This window comes from Ambystoma mexicanum, chromosome 7p, assembly GCF_040938575.1.
Source record: "Ambystoma mexicanum isolate Mex_15411 chromosome 7p, UKY_AmexF1_1, whole genome shotgun sequence".
NCBI lineage: Eukaryota > Metazoa > Chordata > Amphibia > Caudata > Ambystomatidae > Ambystoma > Ambystoma mexicanum.
The window spans coordinates 192,710,778-192,738,476 of NC_090939.1; positions in this window are offsets into that span (position 1 = coordinate 192,710,778).

A 27,699-nucleotide genomic window follows, 5' to 3' on the forward strand; every position below is an offset into this window, starting at 1 on the left:
ACAGTCATTCTGTAAATGTACAGGAGATCTGTGATGCCTACATGACTGTTACCCATTGCTGTGCCCATTTCCAAGATTCAACTCATGATTCCATAGTATTGCATAACAATACACTGCCAGCATACATGGAGACCCACAGAGGGCAACAGACCCAGATCCTTGGTAAGTAAAAACATCATCAAACAGCTTGAATAGGCCTCACCAGTGAGCAGTGTAGGAAAGATGTTGGTATGGGGATTCATTTGAACTCATATTTATGTGTCTACCTATCTCAAGTGAAGTTATTAAATCGTTTTTTCATTGGTTGTAGGATTATAATACAGGACTGTTCTCCTGATGAAGAATATATGAATATTCAAAGCACGTTCAGCAAGATATTAATGGTTCTTTATTTTTTAGTAGAAAGAGTCAATGGTAAATCATTGTTACCATTGTAATATGAATTCTGAAATGGTCAGGAGGTGATAAACACATTTCAAAACAAAAAAGGGGATGGCTGGAAGGTTTGAAATTAATCCTAACCTCTGTCATTGCTTGATATACATTTCATGGTTCCATGTATTAATATCCCTGCAAAAATATCGCCATACAAAAATATCACCATATTTTTGCGGCAATATTAAGGCATGGAACCTGCGAGGGACACCCCCGCAACCCCTGTATTATTTTAAAGGGAGCGGGGGACACCCGCGCAACCCTTGCTCCCAAAAACCCCAAATATTATCCCCAATAAAAATATCGCCTATGGCCGTTCCTGATGACCATATATACAGCGATATTTTTGTTGGGGAGAATATTATGTGATACCATTTCATGTGTGGCTTGATCTAATGTAATTTACAAGTTGTTGTATTGTTTTATTAAAACATATTAGACAACCAGACATACATTTATTCCAGTGTGGGGCCCTAGCTATTGCGTTCTGCCTCAGCCTGTGTTAATCAACTCATCCTAATTTGCCTTACGCAGTGCAACACTTCCCTGTTTCTAAGTGGACTCATCTTCCTGTCCAACTTGCTACTTTTAACTATTTCTGACCTTGTTCTAATTCCTTCTCAGCTGAGAGAAAGGACATTCCTGACTTCAATTATAGATGCACTGTATTATGACCATGATCTATTCAGTTTACAGTGGTCATGATTAAATCATAAATCCAATATATATGTCACTACCTAATACATTTAATATGCAAACTGTTTCTAAGTGCTCGAATTGCATTGAATGCATAAAGCTCCATGAATCTGCTTACAAGTGCCATAGTGCAAAGTATATTAACTCTACAGTTCAAAAGGGGCCTTGCCATTTGATTCATGTGAAAATGCATATGAGGTGACTCATATTTGCTGTACTTAATTCTAACCACCAAAGTATTTTACATACCTCTTGTTGGATGCAGATTGTAGGGTTTTTAATGCTAATTGTAACTGCAGAAATAGACTAATTCATGTCACCCCCAGCACAATAGCCCTCCATCTCTCCCGTTATCCCTAACAACCTTGGTCACACACTTCCCTTATCCCTAGAATGAGTGTCTTATGTTTTGCAGTCTTATTTACTTGACAGTGTCAGATTATTCATTGTGTGTGTGTGACACAGAGCATTGGGACTGGCTGTGATAGCAGCCAGGCAGTGAGCATTCTGTGGAGTGAGAGAGGTGGAAACTTCTGCCCTTAGATATGCTGCAGTGCTTCCTCTGCAAGGTCTCAGCACCTGATGATATAGTCTACATCAACTCTCTTACCTTCTGGCCTACCACAATATTGGATGCTGTCACTACTGGTACTTGATGGCACTGCCTGTTCATTGACCTAGCCACAATCAGGATGAGCCCTGAAGAGCATCCCTGATATCCTACAAGTGTTGCTGAGGCTGTTCAGCTATCAATTCCATGCACACCTGGTGCTGCTCAATGTTGTTCAGTCTGCTCCAGATCCCTTCATGTATTTACTGGGGGACACTCTGAGGTATTGCAGACAGGGCAGGGGGTGCCACTCATCTAACTGTCCCCCCACCCACCAGCACTCACCAGTCCAATGTCAGCACCATCAGTCCCTGTGTCAGTGTCGTGAAACAGTTGGCATTGAATCAGTGAAGCAAGGTAGGAGAGGGCAGGAGGGGCCTAGAGACTGGTTGGCAGTGTAACCACAGAGCTGGCTCCTGAAGTGGTCCACAGGTCACTGGTCTTCACAGAGACATGTGAGCTGGTGGTGCTTGTGGCAGGTGGAGATGTTGTATCAGAGGCGGTGTCTTTAGTGGTGTTTTCTGGCATGATACTGCTAGGGCGGTACCATTCTGGCAAGTGTAGGCAGGTGCCCCTCAGGTAATGACTGTAGATGTGCTCTTGGCAGGAAATGTTCCAGTGCATTACATGACTGCATTGGTGACTGCCCCTCTTTGTAGCAGGTTTCAGTGGCCCTATTGTACTGGACCCAGATTCCTCTTCCTGGTTGTCCTGTGAACCTGTTGGGGGATGAATGGAATGCATTCACTCATTGTGGTGAATGGTATATGGCTGAAAAAGAAAGTGGTAGGGGGTGTCTATTTGATCATTGGCACATGGGGCCTCTGATGTGCACACACGTAGCTGGGTGTGGCAATGCAATTTTGTGTCTGGTGTTTTTTGTTGCCATGTACACATTGTTGTTTATTCAGAGGACTCAGCATATCTTTCCATGTGCCCCACACAGCACTTGCAAGGTTGGACTAGGGCAAAGCGACATGATGGCTTGACCTGTAATTTATGACAACGTTCATCGGCATAGGCATTGTTAATGTGACATTATGATGGGTTAGGTCAGTTTGCATAAGGTCGCATTACCCTGGATGCAATGGTACATTTGTGCCTTCACATCATCTGGACATGGTGTCCATCCATGGGTTACAAATACATTGTGTTGCCACAGCATTATTGCTATGACCTATGACCTCCTGGGTGTGGCCTTAGCCTCACTATAGTAGCCTTCTGAATCTGCAGCCTGTCATATGGCTAGGTTAGGGAGACAGGTTCTGCATTCATACCACAGAGATGACATTCCTACTCATCATGCTAAGGTTGACTGCCAATTTCAACCTTTGCACCTCCAATTCTCTCCATGCCATTCATGTGGAAGATACTGCTGGTCGTTTACTCCCAGTATGTGAGAGTGAGCGCCTCGATTGTGCCACCTCCTGTGGCTGCTGTTTCCCATTGGTGGAAGGAGATTAGGGTCCACACCCAGACCTTCAAGTCATTTCTCCTCTTGCAGCACTCTTTGTTTTCCTAGGGTACTGTGCCAACAGCAACCACCTTTTCACATGTGTCTGTCAAATGGCATTCGTCCCCTGGAGAGTTGTTTTCTATTGCTGTGCCCCAACCAGCTAACCAGCATGGCTGACCACCAATTCTGCAAGACCATGGAACTCAACCTCGCTGAATTTAGTTTTTCTGAGCTGCATTTCGGACACGTTCCCTTTGCCTTTTTTCCCTAGCATGTTTGGCACTACTCGAAGGGTTGGGTGGTAAAAGGAAATGGGTGTTTGTAACTGGGTTGAGTTTTCAACGATGCTCTCCACTGTGTTGACCATTTCCTGAAAGACACTATTGATGTGATTTTTATCACCCCTACATCCAGAGCATTCCCTTCACCTGAGGGGAGTGTCCATGAGCCCCCCAGCAGGTGCTGTGGTATGAGTAGAGGAAGGGAAAAGAATGTACCTGTCACTGTGCAACATTAAAGAGAGCAGGCAACAACCCCTGCAGTCGGCAACTGTTCTCAATTGCCAACACAGAAGAGGTTTACCAATGTCACATACATTTTTATTTATAGTCCAGTAACTCTACATATGTGTATTAAAGACATGTACCATATGTAGCACATTAATAAAATAATGGATTTAGATGGATGCCCCACTCCTTAAGTTCATGTTCAAATACTTATCACTCAGTAATGAACACTGAATGAATTCTTCCTACACTCTCATGTAATAAAATACATCTTTTAATGATGAGAAATGTGTAAGAAGGACCAATTTCCATTATTATCATCACTATACACTACTCACTTAAAAATGCAGAAAATCATTAATGGAAAAGCTGAACGTTTGTCATTGTGTCAAGACTAAGACTGATCAAACTTCCTCAAGAAATCAGTCACCACTACAGGCACTGGGGGTCATTACGAGGTAGGAGATAACCATGCCGCTATGAGCGGCATGGCTACCCCCTTTCTGGGTACCGGGTACTGGGTCCGGGTTCCTTGAATGATGAATTATCGGGCCATTCCGACCTTGGAGGGCCCGGTAATTCCTCATTCAAGGAACCCGGACCTGGTACATCCCCATTCCCAGTCGAGCCCCCATAGGGCTCAATGGGAATGGGGAGCATGCTAACAACGGGCCTGTTAATGACGGGCCCGTTGTTAGCATTCTGGGCTGCTCGCGGGACCCGCTAAGGCCGCCTGGTAAAACCAGGCGTCCTTAGCGGGTTCCGCGAGTAGAACTCGTAATGAGGCGGTAAGGGGTTGACGGCTCCGGCACCTTTACCGACGCCGTTAACCCCTTACCGCCAAGGTCGTAATGACCTCCACTGTCTCTGATGCAGCAGCTCCACCTGCCACAAGCACCACCAACCTGAACATCGCTATGAAGACCAGTGACCTGTAGACCATTCCAGCAGCCATCCCTGGGGTTACACTGCCAGGTCCCTCCTGCCCTCTCCTAACCTGCTTCATTGATTCAATGCCAACTGTTCAAGGACATTAACACAGGAACTGAAGGTGCTGACATTGGGCTGGGGAATGCCGGTGCACCGAGGCTTTCTAAATGGGAAGGGTCAACCACCGCCTAATTCATTTACTGGATTTTCCCCCAAGGCACTTCAGCTCAGAGCGTAAGAGCAGACACATTATTCTGGATTGGCTAAATGCTGGCACCATTAAAGGGATGGTCTAGTAAAAAATTTTATTTAAAAAATAGATAGGCCACATAAAAAAAAAATACTAGCATCCTCCGTTTTAAAACTTCCTATGTACAATTTTGAGCTATTCAAGCTCAAAATTCGAAAAAGCAAGCACAGGGGCGCAGCCATTTTGTGAAATGGAGGCCCTCCTGTGCTGGCTTTTGCTTTTGCGGCACTAATGAAGGAAAAGCCAGCCAGCTGTAGTAAACAAAGTCTACCGCTGGGTGGCTTTCCCTTCATTAGTGCCGGGACTCGGAGGACGCGGACCGGAGACCAGAGCAGGAAAGCTGCAGCTGAATCTCAGTAAGTGCTATTTATTTTTTTTACAAAAAATAGGCACTAGCTGCGTTTTTTTTTCTAAGTTTTCCGGGCTGGAGGAGCCCGGAAAACTTAGAAATAAAACCGCAGCTTTAAAAACGTTGTATTTATGTTTGCGGTCGCTTTTGAAGCGACCGCAAACATAAATACAACGTTATTGTGTTAGAAAACGCTGCGGTTTTTCTTTCCATGTTTCTCAGGCTCCTCTGGCTCGGAGGAGCCTGAGAAACTCGGAAAGAAAAACTGCAGCGTTTTCCAACACAACCGCGTTGTGTCTGCCTGAATCTGCTTTTCCATTTGGGGCTCTCGGGCTCCCTCCCGAGAGCCCCAAATGGAAAAGCAGATTCAGGCAGACACAACGCGGCATTGCGGAAAACAACTGCGTTGTGTCTGCCTGAATCTGCTTTTCCATTTGGGGCTCTCGGGCTCCCCAAGGGGAGCCCGAGATCCCCAAATGGAAAAGCAGATTCAGGCAGACAACGTAGCATTTCCCATTTGGGGCTCTCGGGCTCCCCACGGGGAGCCAGAGAGCCCCAAATGGGAAATCAGCTGCAGGTAGAAACACTACGCGGCATGTAAACATAACCGCGTGTGTTTCTGCCTGCTGTGGCTTTCACTTTGGGTCTCCGGTGCTCACCGGAGACCCAAAGTGATAGCCACAGCAGGCAGAAACACACGCGGTTGTGTTGGAAAACGTTGTGGTTTTTCTTTCCAAGTTTCTCAGGCTCCTTTCCAAGTTTCTCTGGCTCCTCCGAGCCGGAGGAGCCTGAGAAACTTGGAAAGAAAAACCACAGTGTTTTCCGACACAATAACACGTTTTTAAAGCTGCAGTTTTATTTCTAAGTTTTCCGGGCTCCTCCCGCCCGGAAAACCTAGAAAAAAAACCGCAGCTAGTGCTTATTTTTTGTAAAAATAATAAATAGCACTTACCGAGATTCAGCTGCAGCTTTCCTGCTCTGGTCTCCGGTCCGCGTCCTCCGAGTCCCGGCACTAATGAAGGGAAAGCCACCCAGCGGTAGACTTTGTTTACTACAGCTGGCTGGCTTTTCCTTCATTAGTGCCGCAAAAGCCAGCACAGGAGGTCCTCCATTTCACAAAATGACTGCGCCCCTGTGCTTGCTTTTTCGAATTTTGAGCTTGAATAGCTCAAAATTTTACATAGGAAGTTTTAAAACGGAGGATGCTAGTATTTTTTTTTATGTGGCCTATCTATTTTTTAAATAAAAAATTTTACTAGACCATCCCTTTAAGGCTAACGGACATTTAACTCATTTTATCGTTTTTATGATGCATTTTTGATGAAAAGCTTTTGGTGCAGTAATAGGTGGCTTTTTTGGATTTGTTCAATTTATTTTTCATTTTTTTCTTGAATTGTGGGTTTTTCTAGGCATCCAAATCTGTCTATGCAAAATCTCTCTATCCTCTAAAGTTAGTTAGTATGAGGTGTTTTGTTTTGCCTTTCATTTGATATCCCATTGAGAAATGTATTGAGGTATTGATTGTGGCAGATGCTTCCATGAGATTGCCTATCATGATTTTGTGATGCAGGTGCTAGATTGCCTACCATGATCTTTGAGGTTGCTTATCATGACCTAGTGAGGCAGTAGTTGGTTGTTAAGGAGGTATCTAGTGTGACAACTTCTGGGGTAGTGCCATTCTTCTCTGTGCAGGCAGTTGCCTCCTAGGTAGTGGCAGCAGATGTGTTCTTGGCAGGAATCTTCCAGTGAATGACAGGACTGAGGGGCACAGGGCTGGCTACCAAGATTCTGGTAGTGGGCGACTGCACCTCTCTGTGACAGGCTGCTGTGACCCAAAGTGAAATTGGATTTTTCTGCCCTTTCCTGGCCAAAATTTCACCTTTTCAAAATTGTATTTGTGAAAAACCAATTTGCAGATGTTTTGATTCCTTAGATTTGTTTTTTTTTCAAAATCGCATTTGTTTGTGCTTTTCAGGACCCAGAAAATTCAATTTTAGGGAAGCCTGAAATTTCCAATCAAAAATAAAAGCACCAAACACCCAGCCAGAGAAAACATACTTGATGGCAAACGTCCTCAATTTCATTTTGTTGGCTGCAATTTTGCCCTCTCTGAAACATTGCTAGACCTTCAAACTCATATGTTGGACATCATGGACAAAGGCAAAACAAGCATGCTGGTCCTTTTGGTCCTATCAACCACCTTTGATTTGCTGGACCACCAACAACTCCAATGGGACTTAGAACAATCTGGGGGTTGTTCTCAGGAAGCAACTGCCTGGGTGATTTCTTTACAAGCAGAACGAAGCTCTAAAATACACAAGGGCGATCAATCTTCCTGCCCTATATCCATCAATTGTGGTGTGCCACAGAAGGCCAGTCTGTCCTTCCTGCTGTTCAAACTGTACCTGTGGTGTCTCTGTACTCTTCTTAAAGACATGGTGGTTGAGCTGAGTGGCTGCCATAATGCGGACAACAATAAAGTGGCTAACATCTACAACATAGAGACCTGGATGAAGGCAAACTGGTTATGTTTAAAAGGGAGCAAGACAGAATTGATTATTTTTGGCTCTCATCAAGCAAGATCTAAGTTAAGCCCTGAATATTCATCATTTAAGATCAGAGATTCCCTTATCCCAGTTTTAGGGAAAGTGAAAACTCTGGGCATATAGTTGGAAGCATCCTTTGGGGCTGAAGCACATGTTGCTTATCTAAACAAAAATTAGCAGTACTACTTGAGATTGCTTAAATTCATCAGTCCTTACTTAAGTGAAAATAACTGTGCAACCATACTCTCCAGACTGGATTATGGCAACACCCTTCTGGTAGTAGCTAGCACCGGGTGTATAGTGTGTTGCCAAATCATACAAAACAACGCAGTGAGAATCCTGAGACAGAAAGCTAGAAGAGAGCACATCACGGCTGAAAAAAATTCCCTCAATTGGCTAGCCTTGGGGGACTGAATCACTTTCAAATCTATGACCATGGTGCATTGTTGCATCTTTGGACTAGCCCCCGCATTTCTGGAAGACCAAATAACCCTCTACACCCCAGGCCATTCTTTAAGATCGGAGGCACAAGACCTTATTGCATGCGCATGAGCCAAAAGAACAAACGGCCAGGGTCGTTTGTTCCCTGCAAGAGCGGCTCAGACATGGAACGGCTTATCAAGCTCATTAAGATTGGAGGCAAACTACACGTCCTTTAGAAATAAACTAAAAACAAGCCTATTTAAGTAAAAGAGCTGGCCCACCTCACTAAATAATCTGGTTTTCCCGTTCATTATTTGTTGTCCTTGTCTTCATGTACGTGCCCTGATGCCTGCGGGCTTTGGCGTGCTATAAATAAATAATTATATAAAGAAAATAACCACAAACAATGCTATACCCATACAAGTGCATAAGTAAAGAGTCCTAAAATTGCACAAATCAAGAAACACATCAGAACTATGTCAAAGTAAAATGCATAGAGCAAACATGTCTCAGGCAATCGATAATCCAGAAACATACAGGGCTTCACTCAACCTCATATTCAGGAACTGTCGGCCTAAAACACACATTATCTCTTCATCAGGGCTTAAACCTTTTGGCTGTTCAGCATATAATCGATAAGAACGCGGTGCGCCGAAACACTGCGGGGAAACTCTTACTTTGGATTGAATCCTTTCCAAGCCTTACTGTAGTGCAATTCCTTTCACACAGAGGCGTGCCCCTCGTGCCAGTGCTGTTCCATTCAATGTGTTGCATATGATATTAGTTCCTATTCATTACTATAGAACAACTCGAGTCCAAAATGACACCCTTGTGTTCCATTGTAATGAAGTAGTGCGCGCGTTGTAGTCTATTTACAACTAGCGCATACTGCAACTGCCGCCTTCATTAACTGCACATAGAAATGCTAGACAGAAAAACCACCACCATTAGTATCCCGGGGCTTTAAGCCCCAGAATACTAATGCCAATAGGCCAACCACCGGTGGACCATTACCGAATAAGGTAATGCCCCTGGGTTCTTCGTTAAGGCCCTTGCTATGCTCAGGCCTGTAACTATGGGTCCCAGGAAGATTACCTTACGCCGTAATGGCCCGCTGGCGAGGGTCTTATTGCCTTAGTATCCATGAGCCTTCATGTTGAGCTGTTCATCGAAAATCACGGCCAAAGTTTTAACCTTCTTTTGTGGGGTTATCTTAACATATCCTAGTTGAAAGCTCTCATAAAATGGACCGAGCTTTCCTAACATAGACTGCATGCCAACAATTAACAGCTCTGTCTTTTTCCTATTCAGAGCCAAATTGTTCTGCACCATCCAATACTCGATGGTGGCATGAATTCTGTTCAACTCGGCTTCGTCCTGAGCATGTGTTCCATTAATAGGGATGACACACTGCGTGTCATCCACAAATTTGTGAACACAACCCCTTTTTGTTCTAAAAGGGTGAAAAAGGGTGCAATAAATCTATTGTATAAGCAGGGCGAGATACACGTACCCTGCGGAACACCAAATTTGACTGTAACAGGTGGGGCGACTGCCTCCTCATGAAATACTCTACTCTCCCTGTTATCCAAAAATGAGGCAATTCAGCGAGCTGCTGTGGAGGAGAGATTTGCCACTTCCTCCAACCCGGTGACCAAGATTGAATGATCAACCAGGTTGAAGGCGGCCGACAAGTCAAGCAGCATCAGCATGGATGATTTGCCTTTGTCCACCCCTTCCAGAAGCCTGGACTTCAGTTTGAGTAATGCATTTTCCGTTCCATATCCCTGTCTAAACTGCGATTGATGACAATTGAGAGTGGGGTGTTTATTCGGGTGCTTTGCAATTTGTCCGTATGCGGCACGGACCAGAATTATTGACAAAAAAGGTGTCTTGGTAATGGCCCTGTAGTTAAGTGACACCTCGGTGGGTAGGACAGTTTTTTTTTAAATAGGGGCAACCCATGCCTTTTTTAGGTCCGTTGGCACTTGACCTTCCCTAAGCAAACTTGCAAATGGCTTCCAGTAAGACGTGGGTTTTAATTATAATGGTTGAGCAAGGATCACCTTTGCATTTTGTGGCCTGAAGCTGCTCCACTACCACAGCCAACTTATCGACCGTTATATTAGAAAAGTTGATTTGAGGGATAGCTAAGAATCGTTCAAACACCTCCTTCACTGCCTCACCAGGGGCAGTGGGATATTTTTATTTTTTGAGAATTATATCCAACCTAATGGCGTTCAACTTATCTTGCATGGCTTCCTGAATTTCCCGACACCAAGCCTCATCCTTAACTAAGCAACTGGCATTGGATGGGCTTGTGGTTTCTTGTTCCTATAGTATCTTAAAAAGCTCCTTAACTACTGATTGTGCATTCGGAATTCTGGAATTCAAAGAATTTATTTGGGCATCAATAATCGCCAATTTGTATAACTTGGCTGCTCCATTGTAGGCTGCCAGTGCTCCTATGGAAGGGTTAGGTTTCCATATATACAGCAGTTTAATGGTGGAGGGTTTAAGTTTTTTTCAGCTCTGGTGTGAGCCATGCTTTATTTTTCATCCCTTCTTTAACCTTTCTAGGTTTGAGCGGCGCTAGAGAGTTAACAATGTTATCCAAATTTGATAGGAGGGATTTAGACATGTCCTCTGGGGGGTCTTGGGAGGTAAAGCTAATCGAATGACACAGCAGGGGTTCAATTCTTTCCCGTATAAGTAGCTTCAGGTTTCTTCCCAGAAACCCTTGCGTCTTCCTGCCCTTCCTTTTCACCGGGAATTCCGCCAGTATGGTAAAGAGTACAAAGAAGTGGTCAGACCACAGACAGGGAGATACCTGAACGTTCTTGGTGATGACCTTGATGGTCGAGTCCCAATCGAAAGTATGTCCCAAACAGTGGTTTGGCATACACATCATTTGCTCGAAGCACAAGTCAGCCGGAGCCAGCTCCAAATCAGAGGCCAGGGAGTCATCCTTATGCCCCAGCCAGTGCTGCTTCAAATCACCCAGTAATAGGAAGCTAGAATGGGGCTTGAAGGTAGAGAGCAGATGATTAGACAGGGCCGTAATAAAGTCATCTGTCGAGGATGGAGGTCTATAAATTAGAAATAAATTCAAGGTTGATTCCGCATTAAGTCCAATTTTAACATGTAATCCCTCTACACCATTCATACATCGTCCGCTAATTTCCCAGATGGTGAATGAGGATTTAAAAATCAGTGCAATACCCCCTCTACCGCCGCCACACTTTTCCCTCCTCTCTATCTTGCTGTAGCATATCATAGCCGTCAGGAATTGCTAGGTTAAGCGCAGGACCAGCTGCCCTGTGCCTCCAAGTTTCTGTTATAGCTCAGATATCTATATTTTTCTCTTCAATGCATGTGGCAACCTCCAGTGCATAGACGACAGGTTATGAACTGGTGTAATACTATGTCTTCCCATAGGTGGCTCAACCCCCACCCATCCAGGGAGTGGGGTAGCATTTTGTGGTATTGTGTTCAGTCCCAAACAAACATTACAATCTCCCCCACCCTGAAACGCAGGATCTAAAATAGTGTCCAATTCCGGAATGTCCAGAACTATATTCGATATAACTATGACTATTTTAACATGTTTCCACTGAATCTAATGGAATCAACAATTACCACAAATAGATTTCTATTTAGACACTCCCCTATTTTCAAAAATGCTTACCTAATCTTTGCAACATTCATACGCAATAACAATACTAGATGTGTAGGGGCGAGGGAGACTGACAACAGGCAGATGAATTGCACATTTGTTCTTGACTATTCCTTACTTCTCTCTGTGGTAGGCTATGTTCTGCCTTGGTCATTAATGTAATCTCTTAGCTCGAGTAATCCCATGGATCAAAGTTAAGTGTCATAAGTCTTTCAGTCTTTCGTGCCTAGAAACACTTGTGTACAGGCGCGTTATGAATGACATATAATATCATATCAGTACGCCAATATGTAGGAGTCATTACAATTATTAAAGTCACCCAGCCCTCACACTCTTGCAGGGTGTAGAGGAGAATATGAAAACAGAGTGTCTAGCTGCTAATTAGAAAGCGCCATATGGTGTTCAGATGGCTGCCTCGACTGAATGTTTCAAGTTCTTGATGTCTGTGTGATTCTGGTGTGATTTTCCCCTTAGAGATATCATGCAGTTCCTATGAGCCAGATTGAGGGCAGATCTTCCTCTCATTCAGGCTTAAAAAGTGAAAACACATGTCACTGCCCATTAACATTCATATGACATATATGGATGCCTATGACATTTTAATCTGTTGCTATTGATTTCCTGCATTATTGCTTGTTACACGTTATGTTAGTGACAAACCCTGAATGCAGTGTTGCATTTATGATATAAGACACCACTATTTTTGTTATTATTTCAATTTCCCCTGATTCATATTATGTACGCCCACCCATTCCATGTACATCCCCTTAGCATGCATTCACTGGTGTCTCATATTGAAACACACTATATTAGTTCTGTAGCCTTTGTACAGAAAATATATGTGAAATAAAAACAAAATAATTTCTTCACAAAACTTCTGGGGACCACATTGAGAGCCGTTCTACTCCACTACTCTGTATATGCAGTAGAAGACAAGATGTAATTACCACCACAGGCAGCAGCGGCTGAGAAGTACAAGTCACGTGGCCTTGCTTCCTGTCTCCTTGCCAAATGCCACATGCACTCCGGACTCCTCGGTCAGGCCCACCTTCAGTTTTATAAACAGTCTTGACTAGACATCCACGGCAAAGGACGTACAAAGACAAGGATTATGCTTGTTTGTGCCTTTTCAGGCCTGGACGTGCCAAGGTCCAGGCACCTTGTTCTGCTCCCCTAGGAAGTCATCACCATGTTTCTCCTAACCCCCAAGCCCAAACCCAACACTCTGCAAGTAAAACCTGGTCAAATGAAGTGCCCGCAAAGGTCACCCAACCTGGCTAATACCTCTTGTCGGCCCACAGTCTTTACCCTATCTGTGCTCAGGCGCCTTGGTGCTGATCAACGCTGATCAGCTATTGCACACATGCCTGGCATCTCCACTATCATCAGCTACCACAAACTGGACACAACCTTCATCACCGAAACCCAACTCATGCCATCCTCTTCCCATATCTTCGATGGCCTTCTACCACCCAGTTATAGCATTAAATATGAGGTATGATCAGGGAAAATGGAGTGTCCCAGTAAACAAATATCACTGGCTATGTTCGGTTCTTACCCAGCCATCATCTCATATAAAGACTCAACTGCCTTTCTCCTCATTTATGGACAACTTCACAGATGTGGTCACTTCATAGATGAGATCACAGACTTAATCTCTACAGTCTCAATCTTGCACGCAAATATCTTTCGCAGAGTCTTCAATCTCCTCGGGACCAACACAACAAAGAATGCCAGTGAAGCACTCTTGTGCCTAGCTGAATATCTAGATCTAAGTTAACATGTGCTCTCCCCCACTCCCATCAAGACGAACACACTGGACCTAATCCTCTCATCCAGCTCCCTCCTAAACTGTTCTAACCCTTTAGCCCTCAACTGGGTGGATCACTCTGCCATCCCCTTTGTGATGAATCAACTTCTGGGGCAGCAGTGGTCCAGGGATGAATATTGGTTTCTAAACCATCAGATTGGAAACAAAAGCAAATTATAAACCTCCTTGTCCAATTTTGGTAACGTGGACGGAAGGGCAGGCTTATCTCCGCAAAGTCGTAGATCGTTGGTTAGTTGCAACACAGCAAAAATACAATTATTACCCAATGATAAAAGGACTAGTCCAGTCAAAATTGTACACAAATATCTACTTTATTATTATCACAACAGACAGTTATAACATCCTGCAAAATACAACCCACCCTGTAAAGGAATGCAGAGGACAGCCAGTTTCAAAGAAGGAAAAGAGGTGCACTCTGGATACTAACAGGAGGGTAGTCGATATAGTAATAATCACAATAGTTCAAGGATACTTGGTTTCAACACAAAGGGAGCAATGGGTTGTAAAATGTCACTAGAAGCCAGGAGGACAGAACCACAATGTACCTTATGCTGTAGGAGTTCTTGGAGCTAGACAGGGTCGAGTAGGTTTCAGGGCACTTGTTTCTGCGACAGAGTTCAAGATGGGAGACAGCTGCAGGTATCAGGCGGCCGGTAGTTTAGTGAACAAAGCTGGATGGATGGCTGCAGGCTGGAATCCACAGTGGCTCGGAGTCAGGAATCATCTCAGTGCTGGTATGCGGTTTGGGAGAACTGGTTGAGGCATCTTGGAAAGCTTTATGACTGCGGCATAACAACAATAAGTGTTGCAGGTAGCTGACTTGTCACTTGCTTGGTTCAGAGACACTCTGGCACTTCCAACCTAGGAAGCTTGCTACAGAGCCTAGCAGGCCACACTGTGTGCTGGCTGTGTACCAGATCTGGAGCTGCTGGAGCGTTCTCTGGATTTGGTATCTTCCTCTGTTCCCTGGGAGATGTTTAGGGGAGGGATCTTGCTCCCTTCTTGGAGGTCTTGGCCTTCCTTCACTGGTGGAAGATGTAAGGCAGACTGTACCTTCAGTCTGGGTCCAAGGAAGAGTTCTTCCTTCTGCTTCTGGTGAAGCCTTCAGATGATCTGCCAAAAGAGGGGCTCAGCCCTCTTTTAAAGCCAAATGGACCAAAGAGATTGGTGTAGGCTAAGCCTATCATAATGAACTAATCCTGGGTCCCACAACAATCTCCTATACGGTGAGGTCATAACCAGAGTGCTTTGCAGCAGAAAAGGTAACAGGGCGAAAACATGTAATACTAAGTCCCACCCATCTTCCTGTCTGTTGTGGATCAAAGGGTCCCTCTGGTAAATGGAGCTCTCTGTGGTTCCTGATTAAAGTGGCAGGTCTCCCTTGAAGCTGCAGCGAGACCAGACTTTCTGGTTCCTTCAAACCACATACTCGTACCTTCTGAATGGGGTCCACCTCTGGGGATGACTACTGCAAACACGCAGTCCTAGACATGACATTTCATTGTCAATCGATACTGAGGGTGATAGCTGGCATCAGGTTGACACACTTGCATATGAAAGGTTGTTGGGGTTTCCTCTTTCCTGTCTCCTTTGTTAGCCTCTGCAGCCAGGCCCCAGGTGGGCATGTTTGAAAAAAAATCTGATTAGTATGTGAATGTTGCCACCCGCTACAGTACTCAACAAAAGGACATGGCAGATCCATGGAGCCTTTTCTTAGTAAATTAGGCTAGCCATGGCAGGGGGAATATTTGTCCCGTCCCTTTCTGGAGATGCACTGTGTACGCCACCTGTCAGATCCCAACTAAATATGACAGGGGGCTGTGTTTAGGCTGTTTCCTCCCAGAGTACACAGGTCTATGCGTATGCCAAGTGGTGAGCATAGGAAAATGAGTTCTTGTTAGCCCCACACATTTTCCAGAGGTTGATCTGCCATCATTCAATTTCAAGTAAAATTTCAAAAAAGTCCAGGCGAGCGCACACCCACTGTGCAGATGGTCGAATTCCTCACACCCTTCTCACTAACTCACACAATGGCAGCCCTCAAAGGCCAGCATAACGCACGAGGTTCATTCAATACTTTCCCGGTACACACCATGGTAGAAGTATTCTCTAACTTCCCTTCCTTTGAGATGGTCTCTCCCCTTTTGGACTCCTTTTGATGAATCTCAAAGGAGTTAGACAACACATACATGCCAATCAAACTATGCCGGGCCAGGACAAAACTCTCAGCCTCTTGGTGCACTCAAGAGCTCTTCAGCAACAAATGTTTAGTTATGTCAGTAAAGAAACAGTGGTCCAAGGCACGCAAACCAAAAGACCCCCTATCCCTCAAGGCCTTAGGTCCAACCATAGGATCCTCATCACCAAGGCCAAAACGAACTATTACACCAACACCATTGCTACAGACAATAACAGGAGCATGGCCATTTTTGCAGCTGTCAAGCAATACTCTAAGCACACAATGGACCTAGTGCTACCTGAATTACAAGACAAATGTAAAGCTATAAATGACTTCTTCATCAACACAATCAACACCGTCAGGACTCACATTGAGCCATCAAGACAATTAGACACCCTGCCCACAATCCTCAAACTATCAGTACAACCCTGGACTGACTTCTCCCTCCTATTACCTGAGGGCCTTTCTAAAACCCCTGCTTCCCTAAAGCCCACTGCCAACTTGGATGACATTATCCTGGCAAAAACCCTCAAACAACTTAGCGGCCTGCCACCCTCAGGATTGTAAACACATCTCTTAGCAAAAGGCACTCATCCAGACAGACTAAAGACAGGGCTCATATGCCCCCTCTTAATAAAAACCACCCTCGGCCCTCAGGATCTGGCAAACTACTGCCCTATCACCAGCCTCCCTTTCATCAGAAATATAATTTAGTTAGTCAACAATGAACTTTTCACTAAACATGTACCCACTGTTCCTGTTTTGGGATTATCAATCTGTTTGCAGTCCCAAATATAGCACAGAGAAAGTCACCATCCAAGTGGTTGATGACTTGCTGCAAATTATCCATAAAGGTGGTGTATACCTAATAATCCTCCTTGACCTCTTGGTCACATTCATTTTGATCGACCATGACATGATACAGTCCCTCCATATTCACAGAATGGGCTTTGCAGGCACCATCATAATGTGGTTCTCATGATACCTATTTGGGAGACACCAGATGTCTAGATTGATGCTATGAGTCTAACATGCCATCACATGACCTGCATTGTCTACCAAGACTTTCCCCTCTATTCTGTCTTATTCAGCCCCTCTGCACACTCCTAACCAATTCTAACATCTCAATACCGGGAGGATAGCTCAGCGCAACGTGTTCACCTTGGAAGCATGACACGAAGCAACACAGGTTCGATCCCGGATCCGCGCTTGGGTGTTTCAGCGTGTTATAAATACGCAACTAAGACAAAAAAACAATTACGCAACTAACAAACAATTCCTGTAACAGCGCCTTGGGCTGTGTGAGCGCTTTAAAAATGCAAATAAATAAATTATTATTATAAAAAATACACCAAAACGCGGACAACACTCAGCTCTACCTAAAAGGTAGGGGTTCCCAGGACATTGCTCACCTACATCCCATCCTTCCTACCATTAAAAAATGTAAGTAAAGTGCCTACTTGAAACTTAACCTTCCGAAGGCAGAATTCACCCTCTTGAGCCCACCAGCCATGAAGGCTCCCGCAGAAAGGTGGCTGCATGGCATGAACCTCAATGAATTTACCCTGCAACTCATCAACTCAGTGAAATGTCTCAAATGTACTGTGGACACCAACCTATACGTTTAACAACACATAGATAAAAAGGCACAAATAGCCTACCATTTAATCACCCTACTTTGCAAGATCAAGCACTTCCTGCTGCCCTAAGACTTCCAAACGGTAGCGCAGGCTCTGGTACTCCCTTATATAGATGGGGCACACACTCTTCTAGCAGACTCCAGGCCACACAGCTGCGCTCCCTTAAGGCAGCACACCATGCGGCAGCACGCCTGATCACTGGCACAGAAGTTCGACTACATCTCCCACACCCTACCTGGGCTGCGCTGCATACTCTTACCAGCCAAGATCCTTTTACTAAATATGCCTGTATCAGCTACAAGGCTATCTCGGCTGGCACACAATTTACTTGGGGGTCACAACATACAGACTCGAGACTAGACAGGCCCACAATGGGAAAACTAGGAGGCAGTCATTCTCCTAATACGCTCCAGTCCTATGGCATTTCATCCCAGTAATATTCCGGACTGCTAGCTCCCTCCTCCTGTTTGTAGCGAGCTGAAAACCTGGCTATTTGAATCACACCTGACATTACTTAGACTCGAAGGCTACCTGCCAGCCACCAGGTGACTATCTGCAAATCAACACAGTGCTTCCACGTTCATAGTTTTTTGTACACACACAGTACTGTGCAACATTACCGTCTTCTCTTCAACATTCTTGTATGTTAATGTTACCCTAATCACGCGGTACAGCACTCCGCTACTTCCGAGGCTAGGTTTGCGTTATGTAATTATAATAGCAATAATAATAATAATAATAATAATAATAGTGTGAAAGAATTGTGACGTAAGAATACAGTTTGATAAGATGGAAATACAGCAGAGAAGAGCAGTATGCTAGACTTTTGGAATCGGAGTGCCCTAGCATGGATTGTAGGAAAATGGTGGATATTCTGCCAATCTCATAAAGCAGAATGGTGTTTGCCACACCTCCCATGAAGGCTTTCTTCAGCCACGTCACTTCACTAATTTTTTCAACTGTTGCAGAGCCACAAAATCAGTGGACTCTGTAGGACTTGATGGCATGAAGTTGGAAGTATTTTTGAATGGCCATTTTGCTGGCAAACCTCATGAAAGGTGCCTCTGAACACATGATAAAGACTAATAAGACCTCCCTCGCGAACCTAGAGGAAATACTGATGATTTTCAAGACAGGACTAATAGCTATCCATCGAAGGACTTCTGACAACACATCTCAGCAAGACTCAGTCCAACCTTAGGAATGGAGCTCTGAATGAACCCTATGACTTTTATCATCTGTGACAAATGAGGTCTGCAACATGGATCATTTGCATTCTCCAAGGGATCGAAGGTTGGGTGAATTCACTTCTTACACTATTCACGTTGGACAAGACCATTTACGAAGCCAGTACTCAACACCTTTAATGATATCAGGCCTCCTTTACTTGAAATGTATGGGTGAGTCAACATGATTGCGGATGTCTCGCTATCACTGTGCTCTCAAAATGTTTTGATGTCTTGTAAATCCTTAATTTTTTTTACCAGGTCTCAAGCTACCACCTGGTGTACATGATTATAAGTAGTATAAGATATACATCTCTCTTTGGGCAGAACAGGTACTCTTATACAAAGATGGTTAGATTGTGAAGATTACTGTTCCTTGTGATTAGTTTTATTACCTTTGAATGTACTTCTTGTAAATTGAAGTACCAATTTGACCCTGCTCTTTTGTTCCTTCTAAATACACCTTAAAGATACAGGCAGTGGCATAGTCAATAGGTTTTGTCAGACATGTGCAAAGTGCAGCTTTAAATGCCCAATTAGGCATTGTTTGTTTGTTTGTTTGTGTTTGTTCGTTCGTTCGTTCGTTCGTTCGTTCGTTCGTTCGTACGTTCATTCGTTCGTTCGTACGTTCGTTCGTTCGTTCGTTCGTATGTACGTTCGTTCGTTCGTTCGTTCGTTCGTTCGTTCGTTCGTTCGTTCATTCGTTCGTTTGTTCGTTCATACTTTATTTCGGCAAGCATGCCATAAAAGTAGAGAGTACAGTACAGATTCAATGCATAGTTAAAACCCAAACAAAATAAAGCAAACATATGGCAATAAAAAATGATATTGTGTTGAGGTAGAGTATAGGATAAAAACGCTACTAAGCACACAGTAAGAGGAGCAAACACCACAAAAAGCTTTCCAGCCAACATGCTATATAAAATTGCAGTATAAATACATTAAAACATTAAAAGCATTAAAAACATTGGGTGCGATGTAGAAGGAGTAGCACATCTAATATTTTAAAGATGTTGGGTATGGGTCCCCGTGCATAGAAACAGAGAGTTTCACCATTCTGTTTGGCGGGAGACAAAGCGAAGCATTACATCTAGGATGCACCAGGAAGCCCAAAAAGCATCCATGGTCCTCACACTTGAGATGTATTGTGAACTCTGTCTCCATGCCCTGAGTTATACGTTACCCATGTGTGACCAGAGAGTCCTTGGCATTAAGAGTCCTTGGCCTCTGGGGTATTTTTGACAGCATGAGAATAAAATAAGGGCTTTAAAGAGCTTCTTCTCAAGTCACTGTAACAAGGGCAGAACACAAGAAAGTGGAGCAGGTCTTTGGAGTACTCAATACAAAAAGAACCAGATGGCCAAACATTGTGATTCCATTGTCTTTGATACAAGGGGAGAATACCCATCCTCGCCTTCATTAACAGGGCTCTCAGCTGCTTGAGCTGCATGCTATCTAAATAGCCCTCAAATCCCAACATCCCTTTAAGCAGCCAATAGCCAGGAAATTGGCTAGTGAGCGCACCCGCTTTATGGAGATTTTATCTTCTCTCATTGCTTTGATAGACTGAGCAATGTGTGCCTTGGTACCACTACCAATTTGCTCTGCAGCAATCCAAATATCTATCTGTCCCAGAGTCTATAATTCCCTCTTCAAGTAATGGCTTCATTTGCCCAGCATAGTCACTGTATGGGAACAGCTGACACATTGGGCGTGTGAAAATTCCTGCTATTCCCTCCCCATATTTGGAAGGAAAACTGCTAAAATGAGATAAATACTGATCACCTGCATTTGACCTGGTTTCATTATTTAGCTCTTGCCACTGTTTTCCAAGGTGTCTACTGTACATATTGTGAGGGGTCAGTAATGCGAGGCAGACAACTGATTGTTTTTTTCTCAAGATTAAAAATGTTATTAAAGAAATAATTTGCAAATAAATCCTTGCTTGCCGTACTCTATAAGGGAATTCCCTGCCTAGTCAAAAGACTTAGGGAATAACTCCTAACATAGACAAACTATCCCTCACACTAAACAACAAAACATTGAAGGAAAATCATAAAATAACATAAAACGATAAACAATGATCAAACAATATTTTGATGACCTTCACCTGTCCTCGGTAAATCCCTTCCCAACGGTTTTAAAGTCAACTTCAAAGTATTCAACTATGAAAATAAAAGTCTTAAACCAGTTCTTGTAAGTTCCAAGTCAAATTAAATGTTCATAAAACACAAATCTATTGGTAAAAATTCTCCAGCTTCCATTGAAAAGATCCCCCTTTCCATTTCAGTCAAGACAATAGCTCCAATGGTAATCCTGGATATCTTCTTTCCAAGATTATTCACCACAGTTTAAGGAATAGGTAAACAACTTTTTGTTCTACAACTTTACAATTGGTTAGGACCTCTGCAGTACATTTGCTTTCCTCTTAACAACCACCCTTCTACTACTGTTACCATGAGAACAGTCTTCTTTGCTCCACGGTATGCCAATACTCCAAACAACTTCAATGTGACATCCACTGACAGTTTTATACACCACCAAATCATAGGTATTTCTGCTTAATGCTATACGTCCTTATTGTTAGGCATACAAAGACAATACACTTTCACCTTTACACATAGGCAAAGCACTCTTCTTTCCTATGCTCTAAGAAAAGTGGCTGTCTGTCTTACTGCCACAAGTATACGCTTCCTCTGCCCCAAGACTGATTTTCTCTCAACTTCAGTAGTCATCAACATTACAGGTTATCTTCTTGCTCTTCTTTACAAGCACCCAGCTCCCTTCCCCAGCTTTGCTCATACCTTCTTCCAGCAATTATACAGAAGTGGAATTGCTGCTCTTCCAGCTTCAGGCTACAAGGACACTGGACCTTAAAAAACCTCACAGATCAGGTGGATAGATATGAATATGACTTGTTTCACTATTAAAGGATTCGCCTTTTGGCTTGGGTAATGCTTGTTCTCCTCGTCAGTACAACAACTTCTAGAATTAAAGAATGCTTGTTCAGAACACTACAAGGTTCAGTCTTTAAAGGGAACACAGATTTAACACACGCTACCATGCTTTAAGGTAGATCTATAACCTGGACTGCAAGTTATTGTATTCCGAGACAATCTCACAGAGGTGATTTCAGACTTTTGGGAAACACAATTGGACACATGCAAACTCCCTGTGATGTTGCATTCACTTGTACCTCTAGTGAAAAGTCAACGTTAAGCTTTCGGAAGGGTTTTCACAGGCGCTCCTTTCCCAATTAACGACACCTTACGCAAACACTACGGTTTCCACTATTAGTGCGCGTGCTAAATTTTGATTGTTAGAAAGGATTTTAAAACAACGAACAGCTTTTACCTGCATCAAAGTATATGCAAGTGATTTTAGAGCTGGATACAGTTACCAACAAGGCTTACTGAGTGAACCCGAATGCCAAGCTTCACTCACTGGCTTCAGAACAATGTGGTTGCGGGATGCTTCACTTTCCTGACTTCCTAAACTTCTACTACTGCTTTGGGCACACTTGGGACCCACACCCGTCTGCAGCATGAGTGTCTCCCGTCTGGCCACACCACTTGGGAGTCTCCTTCACTCCTCAGTCCCTCATCTTGCCTTTTGCTACAGGCCTCGGACTTCAGCACGGTCACGGCTCTGAATTCACAGAAACTCGGCACACATGGGGAAAACTCCATTCTCAGCATGTCTTCTTCAGTGCAGCCATGACAATACAGGTTTTGAGAACACAGGACCCTCTCAGAACCTGCAGGTGAAATCTGCTGTCTGCACGCTCTGGAGTCCCTTCTGTGATCACACTTTCTCATGAATTTCCAACCTTGTGCTCTTTTACTACTAATACTTCTACTGCCAGACTTCCAACTCCTGCTCCTTCTCTCTCCTTCTCTCCTCTCCTGCTGCAGCCTTTTATGCATCAAAGGTTTGGCAATTAGCTTCAGGTGTGAGCCATTAGTTTCAATTGCCTCCTGTAACGGCTGTTAGGCCTAATTTCCGGACTACTACATCTACATGCCTCTTCAGCCATCTTCCTCGTCTCAGTCCCTATGGGATTCTGGGACACGTAGTTTGTTTCATCAAAATTCAGTTTTTCCACTTTTTTAGTTTGGCACAAAGCCATCAAAAGGGCAGGATTACAGGGAAAGTTAAAAAGGTGTTTATCCCAGTCATCCTGGCCTGTTCCCCCCATTTGATCCCCCGGCAGTACACCACCCGCAGGGTCGGGATCAGAAAGCGTCTGCCTTTCACTAGCCACATGAGGAGAATCCGATCAGATTCTTCACAATATTAAGAGGTCAGAGATAATGCAACTTTGCGAGGTAGGGTTATTGCAATGTCCAACACATCCATGCTCCCAAAATGCCCTTTCTTTCGCTGTCAGAATGATTATCCTTAATTTCCTGTAGCCATGGCACCCCCATTAGGCCAAGGAATAGAGCAACTAGCTAAAAATGTTGTATGCCAATCACATTACTTGATGTTAAAGAACAAAAATCATATGAACATTAATAGAGCCATGGCCTATGAGAAGAACATTCTCTCCCACACAACACAGTACATAAGGGGTGTTCTACCTTGGATTATGCAATCATCCTAAAAGCACTAATGTGAAAGTACCTTCCAATTGTGAACTGTGTAGGCAAAGCAGAGGAGTGTGTCGGAGCCTTCATGTCAGATGCTGTGCAAAACAGGACTGGCCAATTCCTTGTTCATTTGCACTCCTTCTGACAGACAAATACCAACATTTGTGATCAGATGCAATATATCCCTGACCAATCTTTTTAACTGTATGTGGATGATATAATCCTGAGAAATGGCATGCCTAAGGGATTATGGCAGGCACACATGAGACCAGGGCCTTGTGCAAGTCTTAGCAGCCTGACCACTGCTGAGGCAAATATGGGCTCATGTCCTTAAATATTTCGTACAGAATGACGTGCCTGGGCACTAGGAGCCTACTCTGGTGGTGTGGCAACATATACAACTTTGTAGCATAACATAAAGAAAAAGAAAACAGAAAATGTTGCCTGAATGGGAAGCTTTGTGTGACGAATATGATTGGTTGAAATCTTCGTGGTATGTTTAGGAAAATGTGTCTGAGTTATTAGATGCAAGTATTGCTTGAGCTTATCTGTGCTTTGTTTTTCTAACTAACTTAAACAGTAAGTAGACTTGGAAAGGAAAGAAAAAGCGATCTATGCTGCCCTGAACGCTTAACGACATACCCATCTGATAGCACACAAAAGTTATCACCCATTGAAGATTGCTTACTCCCTATTTATTCCCTTGAAATAAAACTGCAATTTAAATCTAACCAACATTGTACAAATACATACATTTTTAGTTTGTCTTTTATAAAAAAAAAAAACATTCACATTCTTCTGGGCTTGATGAAGAAGATTAAGGGCCTGATACACTGAACGTTTTCCAATGGGATTGCGCTGTTATAAAATGCTTCTTTAAATCAGGCCCTGAGTATAATGTTTTTGCATAGCACCTAATGCCTGTTTCCTCACAAGTAAAGCAGGACAGTGCCTGAGAGTTTCATCCTGTTGGATAGGATGTTGAGTCGAATGGTGTGGCTGATGGGGCCGAAGACTGCAGAGAGGTCAAGGAATATGAGTAATGCTCTGTGTCCATTGTCAGTGATGTTGTGGAGGTCATCAAGGTTGTGAAGTGTAGCGGTCTAAGTGCTGTATCCAGGTTGAAAGCCATATTGGAAGCAGCTGAGTAGGTTGTTTGTGGGGGTTTATAGTTGCAGTTGGGTATAGGTGGAGTTTTCCACGAATCTGGCGAGGTATGTCTGGATAGTGATGGAGCAGTATTCATTAGGGAGTGTGGGGTTGAGATATGGGGGGGTCATCACAAATTGGCCAAAGTGGGAAAATGCATCAGTAAGGCTATTACCGCTCTGCCCAATCCTGTGTTTTGGGGCATTCACCTCCAGATCTAAGATGGAGGTGAATGCGCCGCATTTAAGGCAATTTTCAGCGCTATTACCGCTGTCGGACCCAATGTGAATGGTGACTTACCGAACCCAAGGCAAATTGAACCAGACGGAGTTGTGGTAATGCTAATTGCATTAAACGGTATTCTGCCGCAATTAGAGCTGGGATGCAGCCCAACTCATGATAGAGCCCATGGTATTTTGAGGAGTGTGAGAATTGTCCAGTTTTGGGAGCAGAGGAGATAGTACCATGTTATAGTAAGGACTTGATGATATTGAGCCAGTGTGATAGTGGCGATGCAGCTGGATGCAGCATGGGGTGGGCATGCATCATCCAGGAAGTGTGTAGGTTTTGTTTTGGTGGTAAAGGCGATGAGGGTGTCTGTGTCAATAGGGTGTAAGGTGTCCCATGCGTTAGAATGTTTGGGAGCAGGGGTGGGAGAGCAGAGGGCAGGACTTGCCTAATGTGATGTATTTTGGAGGTGAAGTAGTCCATGAGGGAGTTGCATACTGCAGTGGATGGGGTGTGGAAGGTGTGTCTAGTGGTTTGGAAAGGGATTTAACAAAGTTGAATAGTTTCTCTGTACGACGGGTGGCGGATTGGAGTCCTTGGAGGTAATGTGTGTCTATGGCATTGCATATGGCTATTTGGTATTTGTTGCAGCAGAGGTTGAGTGGAGTTCTGCTGGCGGGGTATAGGTTATTTTGCCAAGCTCTGTCTAGGCGTCAGACCTCTTGCTTGGACAGTGTTGTTAAACCATGGTTTATTTTGGTGGCTGCAGGGTTTTTGTGATTTGAGGGGGGCGATTTTGTTGAATGCCTATGTGATGATGGTGTTGTAATTGTTGAGGGGAGTGGAGGGGTGTCCGTTTGGGGAGTAGGGGTGGTATGAGTGGTACTAAGTCTGTGTCTGTAATGTGTTTGGTTTGTCTGGCTGGCGGTGGGGATGTGTGGCAGGTGGGGGTTCTTATGTGGTAGAGAGAGTGTGAAGGGGATTGCAAAGTGGTCTGACCACAACACCCCGGGGATTCAACTGGGCTGAGAGCAACACTGAGCCCAGCTCAACACAACCAGGGCCTCTCATTCAAGGTGCCTTAGGCTTCCTGCAGAGGTAAGGGGACCTACATGGATCATCCATGGTTGATCTATGGGCTGATTACCTGACCCCTGACCCCAAAACCACTATCTATGAAAGGTCTTTCTATCCTCAGAAGGGTCATCAAATGGGCTGAAAGCAACACTGAGCTCAGCACAACACCACCAGATGCACTCATTCCAGATACCTGATGCTGCCTGCAGAGGTCAGGGGACCAACAAGAACCCTCCAGGTTCATTCTATTACGTGACTCATGTCCCAACTCTCATTGAAGGGTCTTTCCATCAGCAGAAGGGGTTTCAACTAGGCTGAGAGCAACACCAAGCTTAGCACAACACCACCAGTGGCACTCATTCCAGCTACATGAGGCTGCCTGCAGCTGTCAGGGGACTACAAGAACCACCCAGGGTAGATCTATGGGCTGATCACATGACTGCTGATCCCCAAACTGCGATCTTTAAAGGGCCTTTTCATCCTCACAAGGGCCTTCAACTGGGCTGAGAGCAACACTGAGCTCAGCACAACGCGACTAGAGACACTAATTTCAGCTGTTCATACAGGAACCATCAAGGGTGATCACTTGACCAGGCTAACATTAAATTGCATTGGGTTCCAGCCTTACACATTAAAAATATGTCAACCCACACCTTCAGCATTTTGCATGGATGATGCATGCTTTGTTAACTCATCTTGGCACTTAGACAAAAACAGCTGTCCTAAATATAATCAAAATTAAATTGGCATTGTTTCCCCTTAAGAGTATGGTGGTAAGGGTAAGAATGTATGACACGTTTACCACTCTGCAGGATTAAGGGTTATTGAAAATGGGCTGTAGTTCCCCAGACGCTAATTCCACTGGACTGAATTATCGAAGAGAACCTGTGGTAATTCTCCCAGAGCTAATTCCACCAGAGGTATTAGTGATGGAAAATAAAATGCTAATTACACCATATTTCAAGATGAAATACCATCAAAATAGCATCAAAGATGGGCTCGAATATCAACGAAAACCCGGTGTAGTTACATCCACCCAACAGGTTGAAGTAAATCCATCCAAGTGATGGAAATAAAGCCGCAGGTGCACCAAATTAGCCGTGAAAGAGTATTGAAGGCATATACCTTCTCCAAACACAGATCCTAACAATGTGCAGCCACTAGCAGTATCAAAAGTTGTGATTCATAACCTCTTGCTGTACATTGAGATAGAGAGGCTCGGGCAGCAGGAGCATCACAGAATACAACCTTTTGAAATGTGGAGGAGATGGCTTGAAAGGAGAGTGCCCATTCCCAGGGTCAGGCCAGCACCCTGGTCACTCACTGATGGGGAGCTCATTACGCTGTACTACCTTAACACATTCACCATAAATGAGCTACTTACCTTGATACTTGCAGATCTATAATGCAGGATCAACAAAAGGTCAGCCACCCCACTGTGGGTGGTACTTCAATCGGTGAAGCACTTTTGCTCCACACTGTGGGCATGATGCATGGCATTTTGCCGCCCATGTTTTCAATAGTGCTTGCTTGGGTGCTGTGCACTCTCATGCATCATATACCTCACCACATCTCCCAGGCCACCACCCCAGCAGAGGTAAATGCAACAAAGACATGATTCGATGCAGCTGCCCACTTCCTTAACATCATTGCGGATCTGGACTGGATGCATGCCATATTGGTGGCCTTCCAGCCATCCAGAGAGGTGTATTGGAACTGTACATTCTGTAAATGTACAGGAGATCTGGATGTCTACATGACTGTTACCCATTGCTGTGCCGATTTCTCAGGTTCAACACTTGATTGCATAGTATTGCATAACAATACACTGCCAGCATACATGGAGACCCACAGAGGGCAACGGACCCAGATCCTTGGTAAGTAAATACATCATCAAACA